General features: G+C 39.3%; 1 pseudogene; it reads right to left on the reverse strand.

Annotated features, from left to right (window-relative positions):
• Positions 1–5,818: 5,818 nt before the first annotated feature.
• Positions 5,819–7,219, reverse strand: LOC102845410 (annotated as a pseudogene).
• Between the last annotated feature and the right edge of the window lie 802 nt (positions 7,220–8,021).

Consider the following 8,021-nt stretch of genomic DNA (forward strand, 5'->3'; position numbering starts at 1 on the left):
TGAAATTGGCATGACTGTGCAATGGTCATCTCAGGAACATTAGAAGAAGGCATTTCAGTCTGTTGTGGGATTGTGGAATGCTCAAGCTCAGCAAAATGTGAAGAAGGTGTAGACTTTTTGTGAAACTGCACTAAGAAACTGCTTTCTTTTTTTTTTTTTTTTTAGAAACTGCTTTCCAAGCAGGGGCTGAACCAATTTGGCACTTTCCTGAATGATATTTATAAAACAGGGAACATGAGTTAAAAAAAACAAACAAACAAAAGAAAAATGACTAGGAAGGGAGTTAGGATGGGGCGTAACCAAGGGGGCATCCTAATTGTATTGGGTCCCTGATTTTCTATTTATTTCACTGGAAAACAGAAACAAGTCTCCTAGAAACGAGCAGAGACAGGATTTTTTTTTATAGTTAATAGATTGATGCTTTCAGGCATCTTTAGAAGTTGACTCTGACAGAAGCTGAACCCGGTCTGCGGTAGCTTCCAGTTCATATGATCTGGAGCAGATCACGAAATACTTTTTAAGTGGGTGGTTTAGAAAGAGATGGACAAGGGGAGCTCTGGTGGCCTAGAGGCTAGAAACTGCACTGCAGTCCCAGAGGAACACGGTTCTAATCCCCCAGACGCCCGAGAAGGAGGCGCAATATCCTCCTGTACCAGTCATATCTGATTTGACGGTACACGCACACAAAATAATAATAATAATAAAAGAAAGAGTTGGACAGAGGGGGTAGTTTGTAACAGAATGCAGTGCTAATTTTGATATTGCATGAAGTTTATATTAAGTACAGCAAGAGAGAGATCTGAGCTTCTTCCTAATAAGAAGGCAGAATGAGCCTAGGTCAAGTTTGGTGATGTTAGGGTAGGCAAGAATTTAGCATATAGGTTAGATTGGGGTGATGGAAACTTTTCACAGGTCTTGTTTTCTGTAGTTGTGGATTGTGAGTTTGTTAATAAGGGGGAAGGGATGGCTAAGAACTTTGCAGGAAGAGCATGACGTTACCAGAATTTTAAGAGGAGAATGTTATTAAGACAGACCGAGGGGAGTGACATAAGTATATAGCTTAGCACAACAGGCCTGATGATAGGGACTTGAGGAGCCGTGGAACCTTCTATTTGAAGGATTTCTTGAGAGTTAAATTTCTATACACTGGAATTGGTTTTTTTCTAGGGTTACTATTTTTAGTGTCCATTTTAAGAGCACTTGGGTTAGGTTTAAACATGTTAATGGTGACTTCAGATCTATGTAACCTTTTTTTAAACTTTTACATAAAGTTTATGACATACTTTTAAAAAAACCTACTCTTGTATGAGTTTGAAGATCAGAAAGCATATGGTGACACTTTGGGTATTTGTTGTGGAACTGCTCTCATATACAACAGAATAATCAGCAATAGGAAATTTTATTAGATTGAGTTTGTTAGAACATCTCAGCTAAAATATTTTAATTTGATTCATTTTCTTAATTAAAGACTAGACAAGACAATTTACTGTTTATCTTTCTAACAACATTCACTTTCTCTGAAATGTTTACAACTTCCACGCCCATGTCAATTTTTCTTAGCTTTCAAATTCTGATAAAATCAGATTACTTTAAAACAAAACTATGTCCTTTCTTTCTGAAAAAGGACTTAGGACCATCCTTATTCTATTTCTGCTTAACTGTATATATTGACTCGTTCTTAGTGTTTCTGGAAAAGAGTCAGATTTGAGAGATATAGTAAAGAATATATCATTAAAGTTTATACTGAGAAATAGTTAGACTTTGGGGGTACTTGGGTTATTAGAGCATAGGGATTGCATACTATCAGATATAGAAAAAATATTCTTTTATTGATAGATTTTAACTTTTGGATTAATTTTTATTATTTGGCTTCTGGGCTGGTAAGATGGGAGATGGTATATTCAGTCATACAATGAAATTCAGCATAGCACTAAAAACAGTGAACTTGTAAAACATTACACAACTTGAGGACCCTGGCGGACACTATGCTGAGTGAAATGCCCCAGTTACAAAAGGACAAATACCATACAGTACTACTGTTATAAAGCAGGTCTGACATGGGGGATTGGGAGGAGAATAGGGTAAGAGTGGATAGATAATGAATAGATGAAGGAAAGAATGCTATGGAAGGAATGTATGATAAGACATTATATGTATGACAATAGCTTAGAATAAGAAGTACATTATTGTAAGGAGGACTTGGAGGAGGAGGAAAGGAGATACTTGTGCAACAATGAATTAATATTTTAATTAACTGGGGAGGGGGAAGGGAGGAAAAGAGTAAAATGTGCAATAATGTGTGAAAATGCAACTTTTCTGTAAATATTCGTTAAAATTACAAAATAGACACAAGGAGGGCAACGCAAGACTTAATTGCTGAGGACTGACAGCTTAATATCTGGAAACAGACTGCAACCCCTAACTCCCAGCGCTGCCCAAGCCCTGCACCCCCATCCCTGCCACAGCAACGTGTCCAGGTACAAAAATACTGAATAAAATCCTGGCCAATAGAATTCAATGATACATCAAAGAAATAATACATCATAACCAAGTGGGATTTATAACAGGTATGCAAGGGTGGTTCAACATAAGGAAAACAATCAATGTAATTCATCACATTAACAAAGCAAAGGAAAAGAACCACATGATCCTATCAATTGATGCAGAAAATGCCTTTGACAAAGTCCAACACCCTTTTCTGATTAAAACACCAACAAAATAGGATTAGAGGGGAATTTCTTCAACATTGTAAAAAGTATTTATGCAAACCCGAGAGCCAACATCATTCTCAAAGGAGAGAGGTTAAAGGCATTCCTTTTAAGAACAGGAACTAGGCAAGGATGCCCACTCTCACCTCTCTTATTCAACATTGTATTGGAAGTCTTAGCGAGAGCAATAAGACAAGAGAAGGAAATAAGAGGTATCCAAATTGGCAAAGAGGAGGTAAAATTATCTCTCTATGCAGATGATATGATAGTATACCTAGAAAACCCTAAAGACTCAGCAAGAAAACTATTGGATGTAGTTGATCAATTCAAGGTGGATTATGGATCTAGGACTAAAACCAAGGACTGTAAACTTCATTAAAGAAAAGCTTGGAAGAATTCTAGTAGTCCTAATCCAGAACACAAACAGTCTTCCAAGTATCTTGAAAAATCTACAACCAGGAGAAGATAAAATAGATGAATGGGACGTTCTAAGAATCAAATCCCTGTGCACATCCAAACACTTCTGCAACAGGGTAAAAAGGGAAGCCACAGACTGGGAAAAAGTATTTGGTAATGACATGTCAGACTTTTTTCTAGAATTTATAAAATACTTGAGCACCACAACAAGATAAAGGAAAATAATCCAATAGAAAAATGGGCACAGGATATGAACAGACACTTCACCAAAGAAGACATTCAGATGGCCAACAAGCACGTGAAGAAATGTTCAAAATCCTTAGCTCTAAGAGAGATGCAAATCAAAATAACTATAAGATATCATCTCACCCCAGTCAGAATAGCAAAACTTAACAGAACAGCACACAATAAATGCTGGCGAGGTTGTGGAGAAACTGGAACCCTTATTCACTGTTGGTGGGAGTATAAAATGGTGCAACCACTGTGGAAGGCTGTATGGCGCTTTCTCAAAAGGTTGCAAATAGAGATACCGTTTGACCCAGCAATTCCACTACTGGCAATATATCCCAAAGAGACCATAACTGACATCCACGCAGATATATGCACACCCATGTTTATTTTGGCTCTGTTCACAATAGCAAGGAGTTGGAAACAACCCAGGTGCCCATCAACAAACGAATGGGTAGAGAAGCTGTGGTATATTCGCACAATGGAATACTATGCTGCATTGAAAAACAAGGAAATCATGCAATATTATTCAAAATGGGTGAGCCTGGAGGACATTATGCTGAGTGAAATATCTCAGATGCAAAAGAACAAATACTGCATGGTGCCACTGTTGTAAAATGGGACTGATATCAGGGTTGGGGTAAGACTGAAAAAAACTGGATAAATTGTGCATACTGCACTGAAACAAATGAGGGAGTGAATAATTTAAAAGCGATGTATGATAGGGTATTATGGTTATCACAAGAGTCCTCAATTTTTTTTTTATTCCCCGCCCCCAAGAGTCCACAATTAGGGTTGCATAGTGGAATGTACTTCGGGTGGCAGGAGGGGTGCGGGGGGATTGTGTACCAGGGAATGAGTGTTTCTTTTACTTTTGAAAGAGAGGAGTGAACTGGGGGGAGGAGGGCGGGAGATGGGCGGGGAAAGAAGTGCAGTAATGAATGAATGGAAATCCAAAATCTCTGTAAATGTTCATTAAAATTAAAATTATTTAAATAAGATTACAAAATAAAATGTAAAAACAAGCGTTTTCAAGGACTATTGTTTCTTTTAATTAATAATGGCTATATACTTTTTAACTTTCGAGGTATATTGAGGTTTACTGGCATTCAGTTACTTTAAAAAAAAAATACCATCGGAAGCATTCGCGTGAAAAGAACTTTAGCATTTACTTTTGGTAAGTGTTTTTGTAATAAAAGTACAGGAGATTTAGATATAACTAGAAATTTATGGAAAATAATACTTTATTTTATATAGTTTAACAGGAGAGTTTGGTATTTTGTTATAGGTTTTTCTAAATGTCTGCAATAGTAAGTTTGTGGGGGGAAAGAAGGTAACTGAAAATCTTAAGATGAAATAACTTGTGCTAATGTCAAGAAGAAAGTAAACTATTTTACCAGCAACATCCATGCATACTCAGCTTCTCCAGGCTTATGGTACTATGCTCATCTCCTGTAACACCTCTGAGGGAGCGAGGGCCCTGTCTGATTGCTCTCCTGATACCAACACTCACGAGGGACATTACTGAGCCAGGTGTGTATGAGGACTGCATTAAAAGCAAGTGGCAGGAGCCTTCCTTTCTGTTGCCTCTTTACTCTCTTGAAGGATCTTTTGACATTTACGGCTTACATGCCCGTGACTATGCTTTCCATAATATACTGGAAGTAAAAGCCTTAAAATTGGGGGTTTTGGACACATCTCCTGAATGAAAAGGTTTTAAATATTCTGTTAACAGTGGTTTTAAGAAATTTGGGTTTTAGCTAGTCTTTTCCTCTTCCAATCCCTTGTTGTTGAACACTGAAACAATACCAGTTAAAAATTAGCTTGAATTATACTGGAGGCTTAAGCCTTTTTCTGATGTTTCTTTCTAATATCAGGGGCAGATTGATTGATGAAATGGGAATTTATTACTATTCTTGCCTCAGGAGACGTAGGGTCTAAGTTAGTGTATTTTTAAAGTAGTTGCAGGGTTCTCTTTACTCTGTGTTAGTTGTGCTAATTTAGAGTAGTGTACTGATTCTACCTGAATGTCTTTTTTTAAAATAGGAATGCAGCTGTTTCTCTTCACACAATAGCAACGAATTTCTTACATGACTACATAACTTTTCTGCAGTCCATACAAAAATAGTCCCTTTGCTAACGGGTGGAAAAATCGTTCTTATCAAGACAACCAAGGACTGAAAACTAGAGGAACGTGCTCTTTGTACCCTTCATCCCTCCCCCAAGGGGTGAACAGTGCAAAAAAGGAGGAAGTTTTACGTTCTAGCTAGAAACGTGCAGAACTGGTCACAGGTGGATGTTTTCTCATCTTTTCTGATCATTATCAACTGCTTCAATTTCACATAAGTTGTGCTTTTACTTTTCTTCGGAATGGCATTCCAGGAATCATTATATAGAATAGTTATAAACGATGATGAAAGTTATAGAAATAAAAAAAAGAAAGTTCTAGAAATAAAAATATTCATCTATTGTAATACAAGTCCAACCTTTTCAGAATCTGTTCCTGGCCACCTCCAGTTGTACAAGTAATACTGCAAATTGCCATCTCCTATACCAAAATTTAGTTTCTCCAAGAATGTCTTATTTTCCATCAAATCTAGTGCATTGATTACGTCTTTTAGCTTGGCTATAATGAGTACATCATTCATGAGGTCTAAGAAGGGCATCTCCGTGTGAATGTTGTAGAAGGAATACGCAGCTTTGAGACTCTTGTGGACTGGGTGATGCATGACTGTTGAGGGGAGTGCGTAGAAGCTCAGGAAGTCGGTTAGTTTACCACTTGGGCTCTCTACTACAAAGGTGTCAATAATGTGCTCCTGGGGAAGGAACCAGTGGGCGACTTCCTCTTCAGCCATCACTGGAGCTAGATGAAACTGCTTCAGGTAACCGTTGATTTGTTCTCGGTCGGCTTTGATATCTTTTTGTTCCATTGGTCTCAAACCTGAAGTCTTTGTAACATCTGCAAGTCTGTATAGCTCCATTGTTCTCTGTAAAGTCATATTTCTACTCAAGTGAGAAAATTTCACTTGTACCATTTTTTTCTGGGGTTTAGTGATCGATGCCAATATCTGCACGTAGACACTGGCTTTGGAAGAACCACTCCTGCAGTGTAAACGGCCTGGAAAATCCCTTCCAGGTTCACTCTTCTGGTTATCTCTCGAATTAACACTGGGGCTACCCGCTTTGATCTCAATTTCTTGTGAACACAAAGAAAGTTGATTTCAACCATCTTCTTCACACTGCCATAGATCCTAATGTTTGCAGGGATGGCACTTATGAACCCTACTAGTTTTTTATTTGTAGACACTCTGACTCCACAGTGCCACTGAGGAAGCCAGCCTGGGGGACGCAGAGCCCACAGCAAGAAATTCAGGTGAATAGTCGAACTGGAAAACATTGTCATCATCTTCTAAGTAATTGTCATTTAACAGAGTGTATAACTCCTTCAACACTTCAGCATTACTCAAATCTAAAGTGTCCCACATAAAACCCTGTAGCAAAGAGTATGGTTCCTGGCGTACATTGTCTTTATCCGGCTCAATTGCACCATGAGATGTTATTACTCGTTTAGCTTGGGTACTGGTTGTGTGTCCCCAAACTGGTATCTGTGTTTCGCAGCTTCATCAATGTTCCTGGCTGGGCCCTGGCACGCGGATAAAACCTCCATTGCTCTCTGGATATCCTGCAGCTTCTGCATTGGGATGGTGGGATTTTTTGATGGCTCCTGAATTTTAATCTCTTGGGAATCAGATGCAGAATCTGACTTGGTGCCTCTGGAATTTGGCTTCTCCTTTTCCCTCTTCTGTTTCTTTTTGGCTCCCAAATCTCCTCCAGGACTTCCTTGGCGTGCTCTGTCTCCTCCTCATTGTCCCGGTCTATCTCGCACGTGTCCTGATAGTCCAGCTCCAAGCTTTGCTGGCTGGCCGCAGACTGTCCTCCGTCATCGCGGCGGCGGGGGCTGGGGGAGGCGGCGCGCGATCGAGCGAGGAGGCTGGCGCTGCGAGCCGCGGGCGTGGAGGGGCCGGCGCGCGGCCTGAATATCTTTTTTCCCTTTTTAATGAGACGAGTTGTATGTAATCTCTAGCAGCTCTTAACTCCAGCTGGGTTTTTTGTTTGTTTGGTTGTTTTGTTTGTTTGTTTGTTTAAGAGTGAATCTAAAGAATTGCTTGAGCTCCTTGACCTTTTTTTTTTTTTTACATTTTTTTTTCTGTGTGCACTATCAAATCAGTTCAGACTTGTGTAGGAGGAGATTGTACTTCTCTTCAGGAGAGGAACTGGTGGATTTGAACCACGTACCTCTGGGATTACAGTGCAGCTTCTTGCCACTAGGCTACCAGAGCACCTTGAATCCTTAACTTTTTGCAGCAAGTGCTTCAGGTCTTCTTCAGTTTCAGCAAGGTTGTGTCATCTGCATATCATCATAGGTTGTTAATGAGTCTTCCTCCAATCTTGATGCCATATGCCTCCTCATAAAGCCTGGCTTCCTGAATGATCTGTTGTGCATACAGATTGAAAAGGTACAGGGACAGGATGCATCCCTGACACACATCCCTGTGTTCCACACAGTCAAATATCTTTGCATAATCAATGAAACACAGATAGATATTCTTCTGGTACTCTCTGCTTTCTGCCAAGATCCATCTGACATTGGCAATAATGTCCCTAGTG

Source organism: Elephantulus edwardii, unplaced genomic scaffold, assembly GCF_000299155.1.
Source record: "Elephantulus edwardii isolate Elephantulus edwardi_28Jun2011 unplaced genomic scaffold, EleEdw1.0 scaffold00048, whole genome shotgun sequence".
Lineage (NCBI taxonomy): Eukaryota > Metazoa > Chordata > Mammalia > Macroscelidea > Macroscelididae > Elephantulus > Elephantulus edwardii.